The sequence below is a fragment of the Erinaceus europaeus genome, chromosome 11, assembly GCF_950295315.1.
Source record: "Erinaceus europaeus chromosome 11, mEriEur2.1, whole genome shotgun sequence".
NCBI lineage: Eukaryota > Metazoa > Chordata > Mammalia > Eulipotyphla > Erinaceidae > Erinaceus > Erinaceus europaeus.
The window spans coordinates 74,121,209-74,143,908 of NC_080172.1; the positions used below are offsets into that span (position 1 = coordinate 74,121,209).

Sequence of the window (22,700 nt, forward strand, 5' to 3'; positions counted from 1 at the left end):
TAGTAGATCCTTCTCTACACCGTCACTGGTCATGTCCATCAGGAACAACATAAGGGACCCTTTATGGGCCTCTACAGGACCTTGCCCTCAATATGGATCAACGATGGTAGAGACTACTCCATTCTCTGAAGGGAGGTTAGACCAAAGTACTTTACCACTCAAGGAAGATGGGTCTGGCAATGGGTGCAGCCTAGGGCATTCCTAGCTATGACCACAGAATGTGAGCTCAGACCTACAGGGATGCAGAGGTTACACAGGCTCCTGCACTGAATATAGGCCCCAGATCAAATTGATGGGGTTCACAGTTAATGGTATTCATATACTTTTCCCATATTTAGAAGCTACTCTTGTCTCTCTCTCTGATCCAGCTTTCTAGTCCTATTTCCAACCCCGACACCATCTCCCCAGATAATACCTTTGGCCCACTTGCATGTTAACTGTCAGGCTCAGGCAAAAAGTAGTAAAGTGATGGGCCCCTTGGAATATACCTAAAATAGACCTACTAGCTTTTTCCAAAATGGAGACCCCAAATCTCATCTGCTCTATTCTTGCCTTTAGGTTGTGGACTATTTAACAATTTGTTCTTCTTTATATCTTAACACTTTTTCAGATACCAAGTTGCAGATGCTACCATGACACCAACCAACTCCCCTGGGCAGACGACCTCTCCAATGTACCCTGGAACCCTATCTCTCCAGAGCCCTGCCCCACTGAGGAACAATAGAAATGGGCTGGGAGTATTTATCAACCTGTCAACATCCATGTTCAGCGGAGAAGCAATTGCAGAAGCCAGACCTTCCACCTTCTGCACCCCATAATGATCCTGGGTCCATGCTCCCAGAGGGATAAAGAACAGGAAAGTTTCCTAAGGAGGGGGTAGGATATGGAATTCTGGTGGTGAATACTGTGTGGAACTGTACCCCTCTTATCCTATGGTCTTGTTGATATTTTTTATTTTATAAATAAATTAAATTTTAAAAAACTGAACACAGCCCCAAACCCAGGCAATACTGAGAGGTATAACGAGTGACCTTAAAGATGGACTCAAAGTCAAGAAAAGATGTTAGAGCCACAAAGAAATTCTGCTGCTCTGTCCTATAGCCTCACCCTAACTCTTTTCTTTAGTGTTCTGTCTACTTTTCATCTTTGTAGCCCCATGGGATAAAGAACAAATCTCAGACAGAAAGAAACTATGGCAAGCCTGAGCCTGTTACAGATACAATGGAGTCTTTCCAAACCATTTTTTAAGTCTGTGGAGAGTCCACTGATGCTGCTTCAAATGAGACAATTTAAACAAGGTCAATGTTTTTATCTGACAGGTCTTTCAAGAGGTCTCTTAAAGTACAAATTCTCCTTCTAGATAGATCAGATGGTTTTCTCTTTTTATTGTGATATATACATGTATGGTAAATTTAACTACAGCTATAAGAAAGTCATAAAATATTGTTTTTCCTCATTCACTCATGTATTCATCTCACAAATATTCATGAAATATTTTATCTATTCTGGGACAATACTAGGTGTGAGACCAACAAAAAATAAACAAAAAAATCTTCCCTCACAAAGCTTACATTCTAGACAGCAGGGACAGATTATAAATAAAATATATAATAACAGATGAGCTAGAGATGAATGCTAACAAAACAAGCCAAGAAGAGGACAAGGAAGTCATATTTGGTGTCTTTGGCCTGGTGTGTTTGAGTATGGACCAGCAGAAAGCATGTGTAAAGGCCAGGCATAGGAAATGTCAGGCATTTGTGGGGAACAGCAGCTAGGTAGGAAGCTAGAATAAAGTGAATGACCCAGAGGAGTAAAGTCAAAGAGGTAGCAATTCAGGGAGCTATAGCAGACTGTATAAGGCTTTCCAGATCATTCTAAGAATTTTTCTGATTACTCCAAGAACAATAAGAATAGTGGAGTAGTTTCAAACAGAGGAATGACAGGACAGACTTAGATGTTAAGAGTCATTCAGACTATTAGCTAAGAATATTGCAGACAAGCAAAGAAGGAAGCACTACACCACAGGTCCATGAACCTGGGCAGGTCACCTTACTTCTCTGCACTTGAATATACCTCATCTTTACAGTTCCACTCTAGTCCTAATTTTTTGAGTCTGAATGGATTTCCTTTAATTTTCCATAATTATAACGTATGTCAACTACAAGCTTGATCTTCCCCAAAAAACTTTCTTTAGCTGAAGTGGAACTGAATTAAAGCATTCAATTTGAAAAGTCAGGGGACATATACTCGATGGAATACTACTCAGCAGTTTAAAAAAGACTATAATGTGTCCTTTGGGACTAAATGGGATGGGACTGGCAGTGATCATGCTTGGTGAAATAAGTAAGAAAGTGAAGATGATTTCACTCATAAGTGGAATATAAGGAACTGAAACTCAGAAATTTGAAAGAAAGAAAAATATATATAGTCAACTCATATCAATATATCTGTGACCTTGGGAAAAGTATGGTGGTTATTGCTGGAAGGGAGTGGGGGCACAGAACTTTGATGGTGGTATGGAATTAGACCTCTATTATCTTATAATCTTTTAAATCACTAATAAACATATATGCACACATACATATATGTATAATAATTCAATCTGACACCTATATACTAAGCCTATGCTACACACCCAGGATACAGCTGATAAGAATCAACTGTGAGGCCTGGGAGGTGGTGCAATGAATAAAGTGTTGGAACTCTTTGAGTATAAAGTTCTAAATTCTATCCCCAGTGTCCCATTTGCCAGAGTGGCACTACACTCTGGTTCTCTCTCTCTACCTCCACCACTTGCTCTGTCATTAAAAAATAAATAAATATATTTTCTAAATATTTTATTTAGTTATTTATTCCCTTTTGTTGCCCTTGTTATTGTAGCCTTGTTGTGGTTATTATTGTTGGTGGTTGTTGGATAGGACAGAGAGAAATGGAGAGAGGAGAGGAAGACAGAGAGGGGGAGAGAAAGATAGACACCTGCAGACCCCACCAATGTGTCCTGGAGCTCAGCTTCCCCAGAGACACACCCTACTAGGGAAAGAGAGAGGCAGACTGGGAGTATGGACCGACCAGTCAACGCCCATGTTCAGTGGGGAAGCAATTACAGAAGCCAGACCTCCTACCTTCTGCAACCCTCAATGACCCTGGGTCCATGCTCCCAGAGGGATAGAGAATGGGAAAGCTATGGGGGGGGGGGGGGGGAGTGGGATATGGAAATTGGGTGATGGGAATTGTGTGGAATTGTACCCCTCCTACCCTATGGTTTTGTTAATTAACCCTTTCTTAAATAAAAAAAATTATTAAAAAATTATAAAAAAAATAATAAAATAACAAGGGCAACAACAGGGAAATAAATAATAAAAAAAGAAAAAAAAAGACTCAATTGTGTTTGTGTTTTAGAGATGTCTACAATCTGACAAAGGAAGGAAAAAAAATTCTCATGGGGAGCAGAAGTGTGGAAAGAGAAAGGGAGGAAAATATCAATTCCCTATGAGGAGGAGTCATGGCAAACTTGACCACAGGAGCTAACAGTGAAGGAATGCAGACAACTAAGCAGGGGACACTGAAGACAAGGGAAAGGAAAGGGTGCTAGAGAGGGATAGACATAAAAGGAACAGGCCATGAGAGCACAGAATGAGTCTAGCATGTGCATACTGAGTTTCTTGGACGAAGAAGAAATGGATGAAAAGGGGATGCTGCATCAATCCGGCTAGTAACCAAATACACTATCCCAAGGGTAATAAAATGAGGACAATTAGATTAAAATACTGCCAGGGAGGATGCTCAACGGTAGATAGAGCACAGTACCTGCACATGTGGCTCCAGATCTGATCCCTGGCACTGCAAGTGGTGAACCAGAACAGCCCCTCCCCCAAAAAAATATAGTAAATGAATAAATCTTAAAGATGTGGATAGATCGAGAAACACATGAAAAAATGCTCCAAGTCTCTGATTGTCAGAGAAATGCAAATAAAGACAACAACAAGATACCACTTCACTCCTGTGAGAATGTCATACATCAGAAAAGGTAACAGCAGCAAATGCTGGAGAGGGTGTGGAGTCAAAGGAACCCTCCTACACTGCTGGTGGGAATGTCAATTGGTCCAACCTCTGTGGAGAACAGTCTGGAGAACTCTCAGAAGGTTAGAAATGGACCTACCCTATGATCCTGCAATTCCTCTCCTGGGGATAGATCCTAAGGAACCCAACATATCCATCCAAAAAGATCTGTGTACACATATGTTCTTGGCAGCACAATTTGTAATAGCCAAAACCTGGAAGCGACCCAGGTATCCAACAACAGATGAGTGGCTGAGCAAGTTATGGTATATATACACAATGGAATACTACTCAGCTGTAAAAAATGGTGACTTCACCGTTTTCAGCTGATCTTGGATGCACCTTGAAAAAATCATGTTGAGTGAAATAAGTCAGAAACTGAAGCATGAATATGGGATGATCTCACTCACAGGCAGAAGCTGAAAAACAAGATCAGAAAAGAAAACACAAGTAGAACCTGAAATGGAATTGGCATATCTCACCAAAATAAAAGACTCTGGGGTGGGTGTGGGTGGGTGTGGAGAATACAGGTCCAAGAAGAATTCAGAGGACCTAGTGGGGGTTGTATTGTTATATGGGAATCTGGGGAATGTTATGCATGTACAAACTATTGTACTTACTGTTGAATGTAAAACATTAATTCCCCAATAAAAAAATATAGTACAATAAAAAATAAGTAAATAATAAAAAAATTAACAAAAATGCATTATTAAATTATTTTTTAAAAGGTGTGGATAGATGAAAAAAGAACTTAAAACAGATTTAGTACAAACCCAAATGAATGAATAATTAGAGATGGAGAAATCAGGAAAGCCAATTAAAAGACTCCAGGGGGAAAAATTCACAAGTTCAGGTAGGATGACCATTTGGAAATAAAGAGGAAAGTACCGATTGAAATCTGCTACAGGAAAGTCGCTGTAGGATAGTACGGTTCAGTTCAGGGAAATTAAAGAAGGAAGTTAAAGCATGACTGAAGCTCCTTACCCTGGTACCATTCACTGACATGGAAAACAAAGGAGCTGAGAGTGGGGACCACAGAGAAATTGTATGCTAGGCTTGGGGCTTCACTTTGACAGAAAAGACTACAATGTGATAGTTACAAGTAAGGGTATGAAATATCAAACTGGGGGGTCTGGCTGTAGTGCAGCAGATTAAGCGCACATGGCAAGAAGTGCAAGGACCAGCATAAGGATCCTGGTTTGAGACCCTGGCTCCCCACCAGCAGGGAGGTCACTTCACAAGCGGTGAAGCAGGTCTGCAGGTGTCTTTCTCTCCCCCTCTCTGTCTTTCCCCTCCTCTCTTCTTGATTTCTCTCTGTCCTTTCCAACAACAATAATAATAACCACAACAACAAGGGCAACAAAAGGGGGGAAAAATGGCCTCCAGGAACTCATAGTACAGGCACCGAGAGCCCCAGCAATAACCTTGGAGGCAAAAAAGAAAGAAAGAAAGAAAGAAAGAAAGAAAGAAAGAAAGAAAGAAAGAAAGAAAGAAAGAAGAAGAGGGAGGGAGGGAGGGAGGGAGGGAGGAAGGAAGGAAGGTTGGTAGGTAGGTAGGTAGGTAGAAAGAGAGAGAAATATCAAACTAGGAGTTGCTGGTATAGACATGGTCATTGCAAGGCATGCAGACATGGGAGGCTAAGGAAAAGAGAAAGCAGAACCTTGGAGAAGGCCAACACATGGGGGGGTTGGTAAATAAGGTATTGAGTAGGAGAGATAGGTAAGAGAGAAGGAAAATCAGAGGAAGCAATTCCAAGGAAACCAAGAAAATAAAATAGGAGGAAGACTGAAGTCCAGCATCTGAGAAGAAACAATAAATGGTGACTGAAAACAGACACTGAAGTTTTTGGACTTGTTTGTTTTGTCTTGCCACACCTTTGCTAGTGCCTTCCTGCCATGGTAGGGGAAGGGGAGCCTGTCTGCTGCCCACTGAAGAGTTAAAAGAAGGCAAGAAGAAAGAGCCAATAACTAAAAGCCATAAGCCCAGACAGGTGAAATTGTTATCAGAAATTCTTTACCATCAGGAAAGTCTTATTCAACTCTCTGTGGAGGTGTAAGATGTGAGAAACAGGAACCAAGATCTGCTAGGGGTGATCTTCTGGTATTGGAAAGGAGATAGCTTAGTTAACACCTGGGTCCCATGAGACCACTAATCCTGAAACTAGCAGCAGGCATTGAGAAAGGCTAGTTGCTTCTGACAAATGCTGAGGGCAATGCATTCACCCACACATCCAACTTCCAGTTAATACTTCTCACCTCCACAGTCTCTCTGAACCTCAGTCTTTCTCCCTCCTGCAGAAAAGTGACAAGCAACAACGACTACATTTCCATTGAGCACATACTAAGCATGACAAAAAAGTCACAGTGCCAAATGGTATGATGCCTGGAGCCCATGACCTGGCACCATTCAGTCAGGGAAAAAGCTCTACCAGAAACAATCTGGTTACTCCCAGAATCCTGGGGCCCAATTCCTCTTGTCCCCAGAAGCAACCTTACTGCCTGGCCCTTTCTTGCTCTCTAAGAAACATAACAGTAGCCAAAGGAGGACAAAGTCTTTAATCCCAAAATTAGTCTTCATTTCCAATATAGAGTACTTGAGAAAATTTTGAAAGTCAAAAGAAAAAACTGAAAAATTACTTAAGACATGGGTGTACATACAGTCCTTTCTCTTTGACTCTCTACAAAAAAAGCAAGCCAACCCCCAAATGATCATTTTTCTTGGCTTAATTTCCCTATTTTTGTGGTGTATATAATTGGAAACAGACTGCTTTTTCCTGGATTCAGAGAACAGGATCTTTGGGGTGAATAGTTTGCCAACTACAAAGCCTGAACCTTAATAACAAAATTTCTTCTGCAAAAAAAAAAAAAATTGCTACAAAACTCTCATTTATATTAAATTTGAAATATATATTAATTCCAAAGGAAATATTTAAATCTATTATTATACAAAATTGAGTTTTCTCCTAACAAACTAGACATTTTTTTTTCCAGCCTCCCTACTGAGCTAAGTGAAGTGCAATCCTGCTTTGTTCAGTTATCTCCTCTTTGAGTGTACCCAAAGGGGGCACAGAGGACATACTTTGTGGAAGCAGTCTTAAGAATTTTGTGAAACTAGTTCCACAAGAAATCTCAGCAGCCTACACACTGAATTAAATTAAAACTCTGAATGTCTCAGAAAACACCTACTCTAACAATAGAAATGTAAACTGAAGCAAAGATGGAGGACAAGGAGAGTAGTCCCTAAGGCTGGAGGGCCCCAGTTCAGTCCTCAGCACCACCAAAAGCCAGAGCAGAGCAATGCTCTCATTAAAAAATAAAAATGTAAAATAGATATAATGTATCAAATAGGTCACTCTTCCTCAGCTCCTACATCAAAAGTGTCATGGAGCAGCAAGTGTAATGGCTGAATATGATGGGCTCAAAACAAAGACATGTGTTTTTAGCCTATTTTTCTCATAATTCTGATGGAATAGGAATATACAAGTAATCATCTCAAGGCACAAAGAAAAATAAAGAAAAGAAATGGCAGGGAGAAACAACTAAGAGGAATGCTGCTTAGTGAGGCATTGGCAAAAAGACTAGCAATAGTAAACATGCCCACCTAGAAGATCAGAAACTTCTCCCACACACATAGGGAAGACCTTACACTGCAATGATGCAAAAGGTATGTAATGAGTCAATGGTACTTTCCCTCCAAGTTGATTTAATTTGCCAACCAACTGTACAAAGTCTAGCAAAAAAAGACATTTATTCTTCATAGACACTCAGAAGGGAACTTAATGTTTGAATATGTTTTGTTTAGGAAAAAAAACAGAAAAGAGATAACTCATGATGACACAGTATTGCACAAAAGTATTTAGGGTACCACATGAAATAAGACTTTGAGGCTGAAATCTACATATCTCACCTCAAATAACCTTCCACGTAAGTAAAGAAGAAAAAACACATTCTGCTACAGCAATCATCACTCAAATAATTATAAAATGAAATTTGAAAATAGCCACCAGTTAGTTTTTGTATCCAATGACCAGTTCCATACTGTCAGAGCATATAAATGACTAAAAGTGCTAAAAGACTCCCAGAAGGGAATTTTTTTACATGCCAATTGGAATTAAGTGCTCATCAAGTTTCCATTAATAAAATAAAATTTGCGGGGAGTCGGGCTGTAGCACAGCGGGTTAAGCGCAGGTGGCGCAAAGCACAAGGACCGGCATAAGAATCCCGGTTCGAACCCCGGCTCCCCACCTGCAGGGGAGTCGCTTCACAGGCGGTGAAGCAGGTCTGCAGGTGTCTTATCTTTCTCTCCCCCTCTCTGTCTTCCCCTCCTCTCTCCGTTTCTCTCTGTCCTATCCAACAATGACGACAACAACAATAATAACTACAACAATAAAACAACAAGGGCAACAAAAGGGAATAAATAAATAAAATAAAATATTTTTTTAAAAATTTAAAAAAAAATTAAAAATAAAATTTGTTTTAATCCAAATGCCCTCTACCTGGTCTATGTGGCGTTCTAACCTACAAATGGAGGTTAGTCATACATAACACCTATAAAACTATAGCCCTTCTCCCAGGGCAATCTCATCAGCAGGAAAGTTCCAGGGCATCTATAAAGACTATTCTCTAAAGATCTTTTTTTTTTTTTCTCAAGGACTAATCAACTTAAATGTGCTTTTAAAAATGATCTTTCTGCAATTTCACACAAAAACCTGGCCTCCCCTAGCATGTGCCAAAGAAATGAATGATGCCCTTAGAAGGGCACAAAAGCAGGTGTTTCTTCTTTCTACAAATAACACTTAACCAGCAGCTATGAAGAACAATGAACCCACCTTCTCTGACTCATCCTGGATGGAGCTAGAAGGAATTATGTTAAGTGAGCTAAGTCAGAAAGACAAAGATGAGTATGGGATGATCCCACTCATAAACAGAAGTTGAGAAAGAAGAACAGAAAGGGAAACTCAAAGCAGGATCTGACTGAATTTGGAGTAGGGCCCTATAGTCATTCAAGGTCCTCTTCCCAGACTGGAAGACACTTTAAGCACAAACTCCAGACTTAATCTTTTATTGTTCTCTACAATTATCTAAGCAAGAGATAACTGAATGACCCTCATAGCATGATTCTGGGGCCAAATTTCAGGCTTTTCTGAGGACTCTGGACTATAGATTTGATCTCCATCCCAGGTACGTTTACCCACATTGGTCAACCTACTAGCTACTTTCTTGTTGTGTATGAAACAGCTACAGAGAGAACATAACACCAATATTCTTGTTAATATTCAATTACCTCTTGTAATTCTCTATTTGTTTCCACCTTTCTTCTTTTTTATGCCTTTCACTGATAAGGTATCTACCCAGTCATTAACCTATTTAATCTTGATGTTTGGCTTTAGAAACTAAAAAATGTAAGGCAAGGTCTAACGGAGAATAATCTCATGCAGAATTTTTATGAATGTTGTTTCAAACACCAAATATTGCACATAACTTGGTTAAGAGATAAAAATCATTACTTGCTGAGGAAGAGTGTTTGGAAATCTGTGCAAAAGTTTAAACAAGGATTTTGCAAACATTAAATGAAGCTCAACATAATTGACAAGCAAATGTATTATTTCAAAAGACAGAAAACAAGAACTCTAGAAATGGATGAGCCCAGGAAATGAGCCCAATTCTTTTTTTGTAGGGCTTTTCCAAACAGTGTTGATTTATTTGTTTGACTAGCGACCAAACAAATTAGCAATAACATGTGTTTTATAAAATACTACAAGGACAATGCACTTATTCCAAGCTTTATTCTGAAGATGTGGAAATAGAGAAATTACTGCCATGAATCTTGGTACAGTAATTTTCTTCCAAAGTCACAAATACCTTTACTAGAAGTTAAGACTCACAGTTATTGGGCAGGGATAGATAGCATAATGGTTATGCAAACAGACTTTCATGCCTGAGGCTCCAAAGTCCCAGGTTCAATCCCCTGAACTACCATAAGTCAGAGCTGAACAGTGCTCTAGTTAAAAAAAAAAAAGAAGAAAAAGAAGAAGAAAAAGAAAAAGAAAGAAAGAAAAGAAAAATAAAGTCACTGTAGCTCACCTGAATAATGTTGAGCTTTGCCATGTATATGACCTAGGTTCAAGTTCATCTCCCACCGAATTGCAGGTAACTTTGATGCTACAGTCTCTCTCCCTCTCCCTCTCTCTCCCCACCGAATTGAAGGTAACTTTGATGCTACAGTCTCTCTCCCTCTCCCTCTCTCTCCCCACCGAATTGCAGGTAACTTTGATGCTACAGTCCCTCTCCCTCTCCCTCTCTCTCCCCACCGAATTGCAGGTAACTTTGATGCTACAGTCCCTCTCCCTCTCCCTCTCTCTCCCCACCGAATTGAAGGTAACTTTGATGCTACAGTCCCTCTCCCTCTCCCTCTCTCCCCACCGAATTGAAGGTAACTTTGATGCTACAGTCCCTCTCTATCTATCTCTCTCTCGCACACACACACACACCTCCAGGGTTATCACTGCGGCTGTGCCGGCACTACAAATCCACTGCTCCTTGTGGCCATTTTTTCCATTTTACTGGATATGACAGAGATAAATTGAGAGAGGAGGGGAAAACAGAGAGGGTGAAAGACACCTGCAGACCTGCTTTACCGCTCCTGATGCATCCCCCTGAAGGTGGGGAGCAGGAGACTCCAGCACAGATCCTTTCGAAGGTCCTTGCGTTTAGTATTAAGTGCACTTAACCGTGTATGCCACCGCTCAATCCTGTCTCTATCTCTCTCTAAAATAAAAAAAGATTTACTGTTACTAGTGAAGGGCTAGCTTCTTTTCACAAAACTTACACTTTTTTTTTACATTCCAAATATTGCTCCTAGAGGCAACACACGATTGCTTTTAATACCCTTAAAAATATGTATCTTGGGGTCGGGCGGTAGCGCAGCGGTTTAAGCGCAGGTGGTACAAAGTGCAAGGACCGATGTAAGGATCCCGGTTCAAGCCCCCAGCTCCCCACCTGCAGGGGAGTAGCTTCACAAGCGGTGAAGCAGGTCTGCAGGTGTCTATCTTTCTCTCCCCCTCTCTGTTTTCCCCTCCTCTCTCCATTTCTCTCTGTCCTATCCAACAACAACGACATCAATAACAATGATAATAATAACCACAACAATGGTAAAACAACCAGGGTAACAAAAAAAAAAAAAGGAAAAAAAATGGCCTCCAGGAGCAGTGGATTCGTGGTGCAGGCACCGAGCCCTGGCAATAACCCTGAAGGCAAAAATATGTGTGTGTGTGTGTGTGTGTGTGTGTGTGTGTGTGTGTGTGTGTGTGTGTCTGGGGAGTCAGGCAGTAGTGCCGCGGGTTAAGTGCACGTGGCGCAAAGCACAAGGACTGGTGTAAGGATCCCGGTTGGAGCCCCCAGCTCCTCACCAGCAGGGGAGTCCCTTCACAAGCCGTGAAGCAAGTCCACAGGTGGATCTTTCTCTCCCCCTCTCTGTCTTCCCCTCCTCTCTTCATTTCTCTGTGTCCTAACAACGACAACATTAATAACAACAACAATAATAACTGCAACAACAACAATAAAAAGACAACAAGGGCAGCAAAAGGGAAAATAAATACATAAAAACTAAAAATAATTATAATAATAATAAACTATGTATCTGACATTTATCTAAATACAAATTTCAAATATTTTTTTTCAATTTCAAAAAGAAGCTGGCTTTGTGGTAGAGTGCATATATATAGGGCACCCTGGGTTCAATTTCCAGTACAACTTTCTCTAGTCTTTATCTGTCTCTCATTTCTCTCTCTCTCTCTCTCACTCACACACACATACACACACACACACACACACACACACACACACACACACTCATGGCTGATTGTTTTTCCTTCATTTTTCATTCCAGATAGAGGAAGACAGAGTGGGAGAGACAGGGAGATGAGAAATAACACTCTGTCATCCATGGAGTGCTCACCCCCCCCCCCCAATGCCATGGTGCATGTGATGTCAGGGATGGAAGCTGTAACCTCAGGCATGACAAGGTATATGACCTTCCAAGTGAGCTATTTCCCAGTTCTCCACCCCCCTCCATTTTTAATAGTAAATTTATTATTAAATTATTTCAAAAATAACTTCTAAAATATAAGGACAATGCTCCAGTGAGAATAAAATAGTGATAGCCTTGTTGTTTTAAATAGCTGTTACTAATGAAAAAGAAAAAATAAAGACAGTATTCATTAAATAATGAACCTGATAGTTATCACTGGTTTTTTCCAACTAGCAATAAAAGAAGAGGGGAAAACACATTTGGATTGAGAATGAGGGTAATTCAAAATGACCACAGAGCAAATGCATCCAGGAAAAACATTACAACAACGTTAATCCCAGTCTACCCTTTAAATTCAAACTGTCCTGTCTGTTAAATTTAAAAGGTAAAGTCACCCCAGGAAACTGATGATCACTTAGGTACGAAAGAAATCAGTAAGTGATCACCAGGTTAGCATTGAAAAGACAATTCAGGTTCCTGGATGCTTAAAGAGTCCTGAATCAGCCCTCAAAAAAAAAATAAAGTCATCTGATTTTTGTAAGATACAACCAAACTTTAATGCAAAAGGAAAGTTTAATTCCTTAGCACTTTAAAAGGAAAGGGACAATAGTTTCTTTTAAGTAAATAAACTGTGTCAGCCAGAAAGCTTTCAGTGACCAAGCCTTTGGAAGCATTAAGGCATCTTGGGCCCCTGCTGACAGAAGATTAAAAGAGGACACCAAATTTGCCAAACCCAACACTAAGAACCTTATGCCTATTAGTGAGTAGAAGATTGATAAATATTTGCTGAGTTATGTAGATGAAAGCAAGGAAGACTACATTGAGATCCTAAATGAAACACTATTCTGAACTGTAAGTGCAATGCCAAGATTTAGCAGGAAAAAACTACATCTCAAAGTTATTTTTAATTGTATTTATGTGACCATAATTTGGCAAACCAAATAGTTAAAAGGATAGTACCTGACATACAAGACACAAGAAAGGTATTGGGCACCAATGTGCTCAGTACAGACTGGCAAAATAGCTCACTTAGATAGAGTGCTGCTTTGTCATATGCCCAACCCCCACTACATTAAAGGAAATTTCAGTACTGTGTTCTCTCTCTCTCTCTCTCTCCCCTTCCTTCACTCCTTCCCTCCCCCTCTATCCTTTCCTCCCTCTGCCTCTAAATAAAATAAAAAATCTTAATACTAGAGTACAAGCCTTACAAGTATGAGCCCTAGGCTCACTCTCCAGCACATAGTCCAGCCAGCAGTGTTGAGCCTCAGTCTCATGAAACATAAATAAACATTGAAACTAAAAGGTCAGTTTGTTTTTCCAATCATATTAATCCTAAACAATATTTATATTATATTTACAGGCATGAATATCTATAGACACATCATACAACATAATGCAAGCATGATACTTCTATTCAACTATTACAGTGTACTAAAATGGATGCCTCAGAAACATATGTAGTAATAGAAGTGCTTTTACTAAGGTTAACAATTCCATAGTTATTTGGAAGCTATTACTGACAACTGCTAATAACAGGGTTCTGACTGCACCAACCTCAAGAACAAACACACTTATATGTAAGATTTCTTTATCTTAATGAGAGACCAAAGCACTACTCAGCTCTGAGTTTTGGTGGTGTCTGAACCTGGGACCCTGGAGACTGAAGCATACTAACACTGCTCTCAAATTAGTGCTATTTCCCAGTATCTAGTTTTCTTTCTTTCATTTTTTTGTGTGGTTTTTTTTTTTTACCAGACCACTGATCAGCCCTGGCCTATGGTGGTGTGGGGAACTGAACCTGGCATCAGAGTTGTTTTGTTTTTGTTTTTTTCAAGATTTTATTACTTTATTAATGAGAAAGGTAGGATAAGAAAGAACCAGATATTATTCTAGTACATATGCTGCCAAGGACTGAACTCAGGACTTCATGCTTGAGAGTCCAGTGCTTTATCCACTACTCCGCCTCCCAGACCATCAATATCCAGTTTTCTATACTAGATCATGAAGATTGTTGTACAAGGAGTCTCTGGACTCCTATATCAATTAGATAGCTTGAAATATTTTTCAGAATACACAGATTTATTGTGCACATACCTGTTATGGAAAGCAAGTGAGAAAAAAAATTGCATGAATATATGTTTACTATCTGCTCAGCTACCAAAGAGTTCTTAACATGTCCCCAATATACAAACCCTGACTTCAAAGTCATTCTTATTGTAATCAATTGAAATTAAACAAGCCCAGCTTTCTATTGTGAACACAGAAAGCAACTTTTCAACTTTGCTAAACAAAGTCACAACATTTACTACTTCTGGAATGCCTATTTAATAAATACCCTAGAAACAGGTTTGTGTGCCTAACAGACATTGATAGTGTATTATGCTCCCCCTATTGGCTAATATCAAAAATAACAATGAAATCCCAAGGGAGTTAGTTATCTTTCAAGTGCTGGGGTTCAAACATAAGTTAGATTTTTGTATTTAAAAAACATGAGCTGGATCAACAGTTGTTAAGTAAAGCTGCCACAGAATGCTCAGATTCCATCAAAACAGGAAAAATTAAAGTTGACAAATGACAAAGACAAGCTGAAGGGCTGAAAATATGCTGAAGCCTTGAAACACTAAACAATGTAGAGTTAATGCCAAAAGCCAACAACACCAAGAAACAGAGCAACATCCTTTAACTAACACAATGGCATGAAATCAATTTCAATTTAATAGCCCTTAAGGGGGTAAGAATTATTTCCCTGCCTCCTGTGCCAATCCCAAGCTGTTTCCTAAGGAAGCCAAGTAATGGTGACCAACAATGTCTGGAGAATTAATAAAAGGAATTAAGTACTGTGTAAATATCCATACTAATTAATTCAAAACAGGGTTCTATTTATAATAGAAGGCCATTTCAGAAGAACTGCAAGTTGGTGGCCCCATGAGCACACACCTAAATTAATCACAGATACTGGATTTTTGTTTCAATAAATAGTATGGAAACTGGAGGCTGCAGGAGGGAAGAAGCCCTGAACTCACTGCATGCAAATCTGACTGCCCCTACTGCTTTCTGCTGTGATTAAACAAGATCAGTAGTCAGACACAGTTAACAGAAAGTTGTGTATAAACTTGAAGAAGTAGTCTTATCTGTAAAATGGGACTATTGATGGTGGGTTTTTTTTTTTTTAAACCATAGTCAGTGTGAGAATAAAGTGTGACTTTGCTACTAAGACATTTACTAGAGTGGCACAACTTTTGACTCACAGTAGCTGTTATTACGCAAAAGAATTAACTGATTCCACACTAAATTCACTGCAGTTTAAAGTACCATGGAGGGAGGGGGATATAAAGGTTTTTAACATATGCTTTGCTACCAGAAAAGACTTCTCAAAAAATATATCTCTCTCTCATTTACTTTTCTTGGAAAAGAGATGGATAACGCCTGGTTCCCCATCTTGGTCACTGCTGTCATTTCTTACCCCTTTCGTTCATCTCCCTTCCCATGTGGGCTCAGAAGAAGCAGTGCTGGTAATCCTATGCAGTGAGCTTTACTTTACATATACATGCTAAAAATCACTCAGGGGCTGGGGACATGCCGTAATGGTCATGCAAAAAAGAAAAAAAAAAAGACTTTCATGCTTGAACCACCAAAGGTCCCAGGTTCAATCACCAGCACAACCATAAGTCAGAGTTGAAAAGTGCTCTGGTAAAATAAGTAAATAAAATAAATACTTTTTTAAAAATCAGAGTTTTTACAGCAAACTTCATGCGGCCAATACTAGTATTATTTCCATTTTTCAGCTAAGAAAAAGGGGTGATTTTCGTCTCTCAGCTTTATTTTGTGGACACTAAACCCACTAAGTTCTACTCAGCTAAGATAATTCACACTTGAAGCACCGACTCCCTGAGATCAGATTCAGGGAAATGGGGCAAATGCCCTAATAAGAACAAGACAGCAATTCCGACATTCTCGTCGGAACTGTATAAGGTTCCAGTTTGTTTCGACCAAATGAACATGCTAAGAGAGGCGTACAAAAAAAAGTAAGCCGCATAAGAGAGCAAGTAGGTTCAGCCGAGGTGCGTGTTCTGCGGAGGGTAGGGGCTGCAGCGCTCGGGCGCGGCGGGAGACCGTGGCAGCTCACGTCGGAGCGCGAGTCCCGGGGCCGCAGCCTCCGCAAGGGCAGCTGGGTGCAAACCCAAAAGCCTTTCTCAACCGCATTGTCACGCGTCCAGAGGGAAGTGGCCGGCGGGGCCACCGCGGAGGTCAGAAGAAACCGCGGAGAGGAAAGCTAAGCGCGGGCGTGGTGAACTCTCCCCCAGTACTGCGCATCACCCCGAGCACTGGCCACCCGGGGCCACCGCTCTCCACGCACAGCCTGCCGCAGTTTCCCGCCCCTCCCGGTGGAAACACTGCTCAAAGTCGCCACTCTCCAAGCAAGCCCGGGGGTGCAGCGCAATCCTGGCTGGGAAGCTGGAAAGGAGCCCCCAAAGCGGCGCCCCCAGAAGCCGCACAGACTGCAGAGCACCCGGCCGGGACGCGAACTGCGCTGGAGGCGCTGTCAGAGGCGTCCCGGCGCGGGCTGCAGCGCCGCGGGGCCGGGCTGGCACGTACCTCGGAGGCGGTGTGTCAAGCGGAGGTCCACCCTCTGCAAGTTAGAGGGAAGCCAAGGAAAGTTTCCCCCGCCCTGCGGTCGGCAGTGGCGGCAGCGAGCTCGGCAGCTGCAGCGCCTTGGTGCAACTACGCCATCCGGACCCGCCCGCCGGCCCGGGACTTTCACCTCCTGCAAGGAGCTCCAGGAACCGTGCAGGGAAAGTGGCCGCGTGCAAGAGCCTCCGACTTCCCTCCCTCACTCACAGGGAAGAGGAAAGCGCCGCTCTACGTCCCCGAAACCCTCGGTTACCCCCATCGGGCCGACCCCGCGCACTAGCTCTCACACACGCGGGCGGGGACGGGCAGGGCGCCACAGCAATCAGCGCGCGGGGGGAAGGGCGCCCCTCCTCCGCCCCCCCCAAGGGCTCCGCGCTGCCGACTGACTCCTCCTCCGCCCGCCACCCCCACCCCACCCCTTTCCTCCCGGGTTGATGGATGAGCCCCGAGCGCCGCTGTTGCTGATGTTTCCCTTAGGGCTGAGGAGGGAGGGACAGGAGGAAAGGGGGAGCGCGCAGCGAGCCGGGGGACCGCAGGAGGGGACTGAGTCCTGGGGGGAGGACTGGGCGGGATTCAGGCAGGAGCTGCACAGCGATTCGCTCCTCCAACAACGACCTGCAAACTTTATATAGAGTATCCCTGGAGAATCTGGGTCTTTATTTGGGTCATATATCATAATATACATTTAAAAAAAAAACTCTGCAATGTCGAATTATCTGGTCACCCGTCCTAACCCACTGCCCTGCCCGGCCCGCATTCTCAGGTTCATCTGATTGGAGAGGTTTCACACCTCTAGCTGTGCTAGTCATCCCAGGACACGTTCAGACGGCGGGTGTCAGCTGAGTCCCTCTCTGCTCAACTCCAACTTCTGAGAGTACAACTGCAAGCAGGTTCTTAGACTGGGTGAATAATTAATGCAAAGAAAGGAGCAAGGTCAGCTTCACCAGGTTGAACAAACGGAATAAATGTAAACGTAGGTGACCGCAGCGGGTCAGTTTTGCATGTATGGATGCAGGTACTTTGCTAGAGTTCCATCCGTTTTTTTCCGAAGGGCACTGTATCATCTTTTTAGTATCTTTTTTTAGTTGCAGAATAGTATTCCGCTGAGTATACATCTCATACTTTTCTCTTTATTCAGTGATCCTTTGGTGGGAAGTCAAACTCTCTCGAAGACTTTGTGAGAACTATGGGTGGAGGGGAGAACTATGGTGCTGGGTAGGCATGGAACTATGAGCTATGAACTATACTCTTATAATATTATGAACCCTTGTTAAATCACTACTAATTTAGATGTAGTTGGAGTTCAGAGCCCTACCACTTTCTCCCCCACTGGGAATATAGATCAAAATTATTTGGGGGTGCAAAAGGTGAGCTTTGGCTTCTGTAATTGCTTCTCCACTGGACATGGGCATTGGCAGGTTGATCCATACCCCCAGCCTGTTTCTATCTTTCCGTAGTGAGGCAGGGATTTGAAGCAGTGAAATTCCAAGACACATTGGTAAGGTGGTCTTGCCCAGGGAAGTAAGGATGGAATCATGATAGCATCTGCAAGTTGGTGGCTAAAAGGCAGCAAGATATAAAGTGAGACAAAATGATGAACAGGAAACAAAATTAGGAGTAGAACAGATGAGAATAGGGATCTTAGAGTGGAAAGAAGCTAGGAAGTCCTTTGTAGGTATGTTCCAAGGGGCCTATGACTATCATAGTTTTGCTTGAGTTTGATAGCTAATAAGGAGTTGGACAAAAATATTGTCTGAATAGATTATGTCAGAGTAGAGGAAAGAGCTAGAAAGTTGTATTAGGGCAGAAAGTAGCTCCCATTCTTGAAAACTATCTGTGAATAAAATTAACTATTTATCTCATCCACATGGTCCAGGGCATATGCGTTTGTGTGTGTGTGTGTGTGTGTGTGTGTGTGTGTGTGTGTGTGTGTGTGTGTGTGTGTGTATTTAGCACATGAGCCTGTGTAATATTGGTCTGAGCTGTGGTTCATGGCCATAGCTGGGACTATTGCAGGCTGCACTCATTTCAGGACCAGTCTTCCTCCAGTGCCAGGGCAGGATGACCCAGCCTCCCTTCGGAGACTGGGGCAGTCCCTACCATTGTTTCTTTATAGTTAGGGCAAAGTCCTAGGAATGCCCTCAAATGGTCTTATGATGACATTCTTGATGGAAGTGACCAGTAAAAGTGGAGAGGTATCCATTAGAGGCCTAGGCCCATTTGAGTGGCAATCCAAAAATTACCTAAGTCCCCAGATGATGAGGTGGTATGATACTGACCAAAAATACCATTATTAAGCGAGCCGATCATTTGTTGTGATTTTTTTTTTCACATAAAAGAAGAACTCTAAGGGAGGATGAAGTGAAGAGGTGCATTTTGTCCCACTTTCATAACCATGCTTGATGACAGAGCATCTCAGTGTTTACTGAAGCTGTTTCTCATACAAAGATACCTTGCTATAAATGTAGACCCACTCATTTGTGGTGACTCATATTTAGTGGCATGTCTCCAGATTCTGTTGATTAGCAGAAAACAGAACAAATTGATAATAATCTGTTTATGTTGCTTACAGAAGCAAGCATCTCAAATTTCTGAAAGATATTATCACTAGAACATCATCTAGGTTTGTTTTGTTTTTATATGATTTGTTTTTTAACAAGTCTTCATGTAGGACTTAGCACATATTTTGATTTTACAGACTAACTTATTAATTCTTTGTAACAATACCATTATTTTGCAGATTAGAAAACCACAAAAACTCAAAGTCACACAACTAGCAAGCGATAAAGGCAGGTCCCTCCAGCTCTAGCCTCCATGCTCTGAATCTCCACTTTGTTTGAGTTTGGGTTTGGGTTGGGGTGAGGGGGTGGGAGACAGGAATCAAACCTAGAGCCTCACAGACATTATGTGTCTACTACTGAGCTTTAACCCCTGCTGTGCCTCCATTTTTATGTTGCTACAGGTGAAAGTCAGCCTCCTGCCACTCATAGAGAGCTATGTCTTTTTTATTGTTTTCCAATTTTACAAAAATATTAAGACAAAAGTTTGTTTAAAAGACATATTATCCCACTGCCACATAAAAACAGATCCCTTTCATCTAGTAAAAAAGGAGAGAAAAGACACTAACTTTAAGTTTGTAATAAATAGCCAGCATTTGGGAGAACAATTGCATAACCACTCTTAAGAATGTGTGACAGAACGTGAACCAAATGTTCAAAACTTGTTGTGACAGGATACTGGTCTACAAACTCCATTATGTGCTCTTCTTCTTTTTTTCTTTTGTCTATTATTACAGACATTTTTTTTGTTTTACTTCTAAAATTCTCCCATAAAAATTTCACTTCATACTTGAAAGTGTTTTTTATATCACCATAATCTAGAGCAACATCTTCCATATCTATACCCATAACTAGAATTTGATTTTCACTGACAAAATTTACAGCTGGGAGATTTCAAATCAATGACGAAAAAAATACTATCAGACGAACCTGTACTCAGAGCAAAGCCCAAAACAAACATCTGCTTCAGGTCTAGGGGGTTCCTCAGAGAATTTAGAAATTAAAATCCAAAGTAAATTCCCTTACAGTAACAAGGAGTTCTTGCAAACTTGTCATTTCCTGTGCCTGTGCAGGAACCTCAAAGGAGGTTTCCAAGATACACCTTCAGTTCCCCTCTCACTGGGACTTCTGACAAAGCAGAAAACCTCACACCATTTCAAAGTAACAGTAACACCCCTCTGAGATCCCTGTGGTCTTAGTCCCTTAAGGGATGTGGCAGGCAGGGCCTCTGCTCTGCTGCCTGCTTAGCAGAACCTCAGCTCTGGCTTCCATCTCCACAGAGGACCTGTGGAAAACAAATCCCCCTTCTTTGGTTTTTCTGGGTTTTGTTTTGGGATTTTGGCCCAAAGGAGGAGAAAAAAAAAATCACAAATGGTGATGTAATGAAGCACTATTTTGTGTTCAAGAAAATAAAAAAAAAAAATTAGGGACACCCCCATACAATAACTGAATGTTGTATTGCCTCCTTTTGAGCAAATGTAAAAAGTCCTAAAACTCTACTCTTAAAATATCAAAAAAAAACCTATTAGTTATTTAATATTCACTTACAAAATTACAAGATAACACGTTACAACTCTTTACCTTTCCCACCACTAGAGTTCTGGATCCCCAGCCCCTTTGTTGTAAGCTACAGCAGTTCTCCCAAGATTGCAGATCTGGGTTAATTATTGTTTCTACCACTATCTCTCTATATTTGAAAATATTTGCCCTTTATTTTAAAATATATTTTTACTTATTTATTATTGACTAGAGACAGAAAGAAATTGAGAGAAGAGGAGGAGACAGAGGGGAAGTGACAGAGAGACACCTGTCACCACTTGTGAAGACTTCCCCTGCAGGTGGGGAATAGGGACTTGAACCTGTGTCCTTGTGCACTGTAATGTGTGTGCTTAACCAGGTGTGTCACCATTTGGCCCCAATATTTGCCCTTTAAATAAAAAAAAATTTTCTTAAGTCCATTATTATTATTATTATTATTATTTTACCAGAGCACTCCTCAGTTCTGGCTTATGGTGACCTGGGAGACTTCAGAGCCTCAGGCTAGAGAGTTTGTTTGCATACGCATATGTCATCTGCCATCCATAACCCCCCACTCCCATTCTCTTCCTTTCCAAGTCACACATGCATCTATCACTACATCCAAATGTCCCTCCCTTTTTCCTCCTCTCTCTAGTTCCTAATGGAGTTGGAGTTCAGAGCCCTCTGGTCATCTCCCTATCATTTCTCCCCCACTGGGAATATGGATCAAAATTATTTTGGGGGTGCAAACCATGGAAGCTCTGGCTTCTGTAATTGTTTCTCCACTGGACATGGGCATTGGCAAGTGGATCCATACCCCCAGCCTGTTTCTGTCTTTCCCTAATGGGGTAGGGCTCTAGAGAGATGAGGTTGCAGGAAACATTGGTGAGGTTGTCTGCACAGTGAAGTAAAGATGGAATCGTGACAGCATCTGTAAGTTGGTGGCTGAAAGGCAGTAAGATGTAAAGTGGAACAAAATAATTAATGAAGAGGGAACAAAAAGTTGGAGTAGAACAGATGAGGATAGAGATCTTAGAGTAGAAAGAAGCTAGGAAGTCCATTTTAGACAAAACATCAAAATTTAATTCCTTGCTCCTGTCTAATTGCTATGGCAAGAACTTCAGACACTATGTTGAACAGTAATAGTGATAGTGGGCAGCCCTGTCTGGCACCCAGTCTAAGGGGAATGCTTCCAGTTTTTTCACCAGTGAGTATTATGTTTGCTATAGATGGGTTTGCTATATGTAGACACCACTGTCTTAAGGAGCTTTCCATCTACTGTGTTCCCATTTTCGTAACTTTTGATCATGAAGAGATGTTAGTTTTATCAAAGGGTTTCTCTCTCCGCTCACGAGAGCCTGTCAACATGTTAATAAAGTTTATAACTGAGTGCCTAGAAATAGTTAAGTTACAGCTGATACAGAGAGAATGTAAATGTTACTGAGGTAATCCAGTACATCAGGAAAGATTTCCTGGGTACAAGAAGAAGAGGGGATGAAATGAAAAATCTATAAGCTCCTGGTGGTTGCTCACTTATACATTCCAGCATCCCAGTGGTAGGCCCTGAGTGGTGGGCTCTGATGGTAGCCAGCTTGCTCTCAACTTTATTGTCAGCACCTTGATGGAGTTTGTTTCTAACCAATCAGCTTGTACTATGCTCATTTTGAAACTGATAAAAGCTGGGTGTTGCAGTACAAGCGCTTATAGGTCTAGTAGGAATCGGCCTATAACTGTTATCATAAAATAAACGTAACTTCCTGCCCTCCATGTGGCCTCAGGTCTTGTTCTTTGGTTACTTTTGAGCTATAATACGGAATTTTTTATTAGAATATTAATGACTGAATCCTGGGCCTTATGTATGCAAGAAATGCCCTCTACACCTGAGCCATCTCCCCAATCACAAAC

The 22,700-nt window shown here is 41.4% G+C and overlaps 1 protein-coding gene across 2 annotated transcripts in view; it reads right to left on the bottom strand.

Moving 5' to 3' along the window:
* Positions 1 to 17,096, bottom strand: part of TGFBR3 (transforming growth factor beta receptor 3) — a 231,647-nt gene extending 214,551 nt beyond the window's left edge. The window contains exon 1 of one of the 2 annotated variants that reach the window (XM_060202065.1): positions 16,684 to 17,096. The gene's annotated coding sequence lies outside the window, so the exon portion shown is untranslated. The remainder of the gene's footprint in view (positions 1 to 16,683) is intronic. The other variant, XM_016188854.2, reaches the window with a different exon arrangement.
* Positions 17,097 to 22,700: the final 5,604 nt, after the last annotated feature.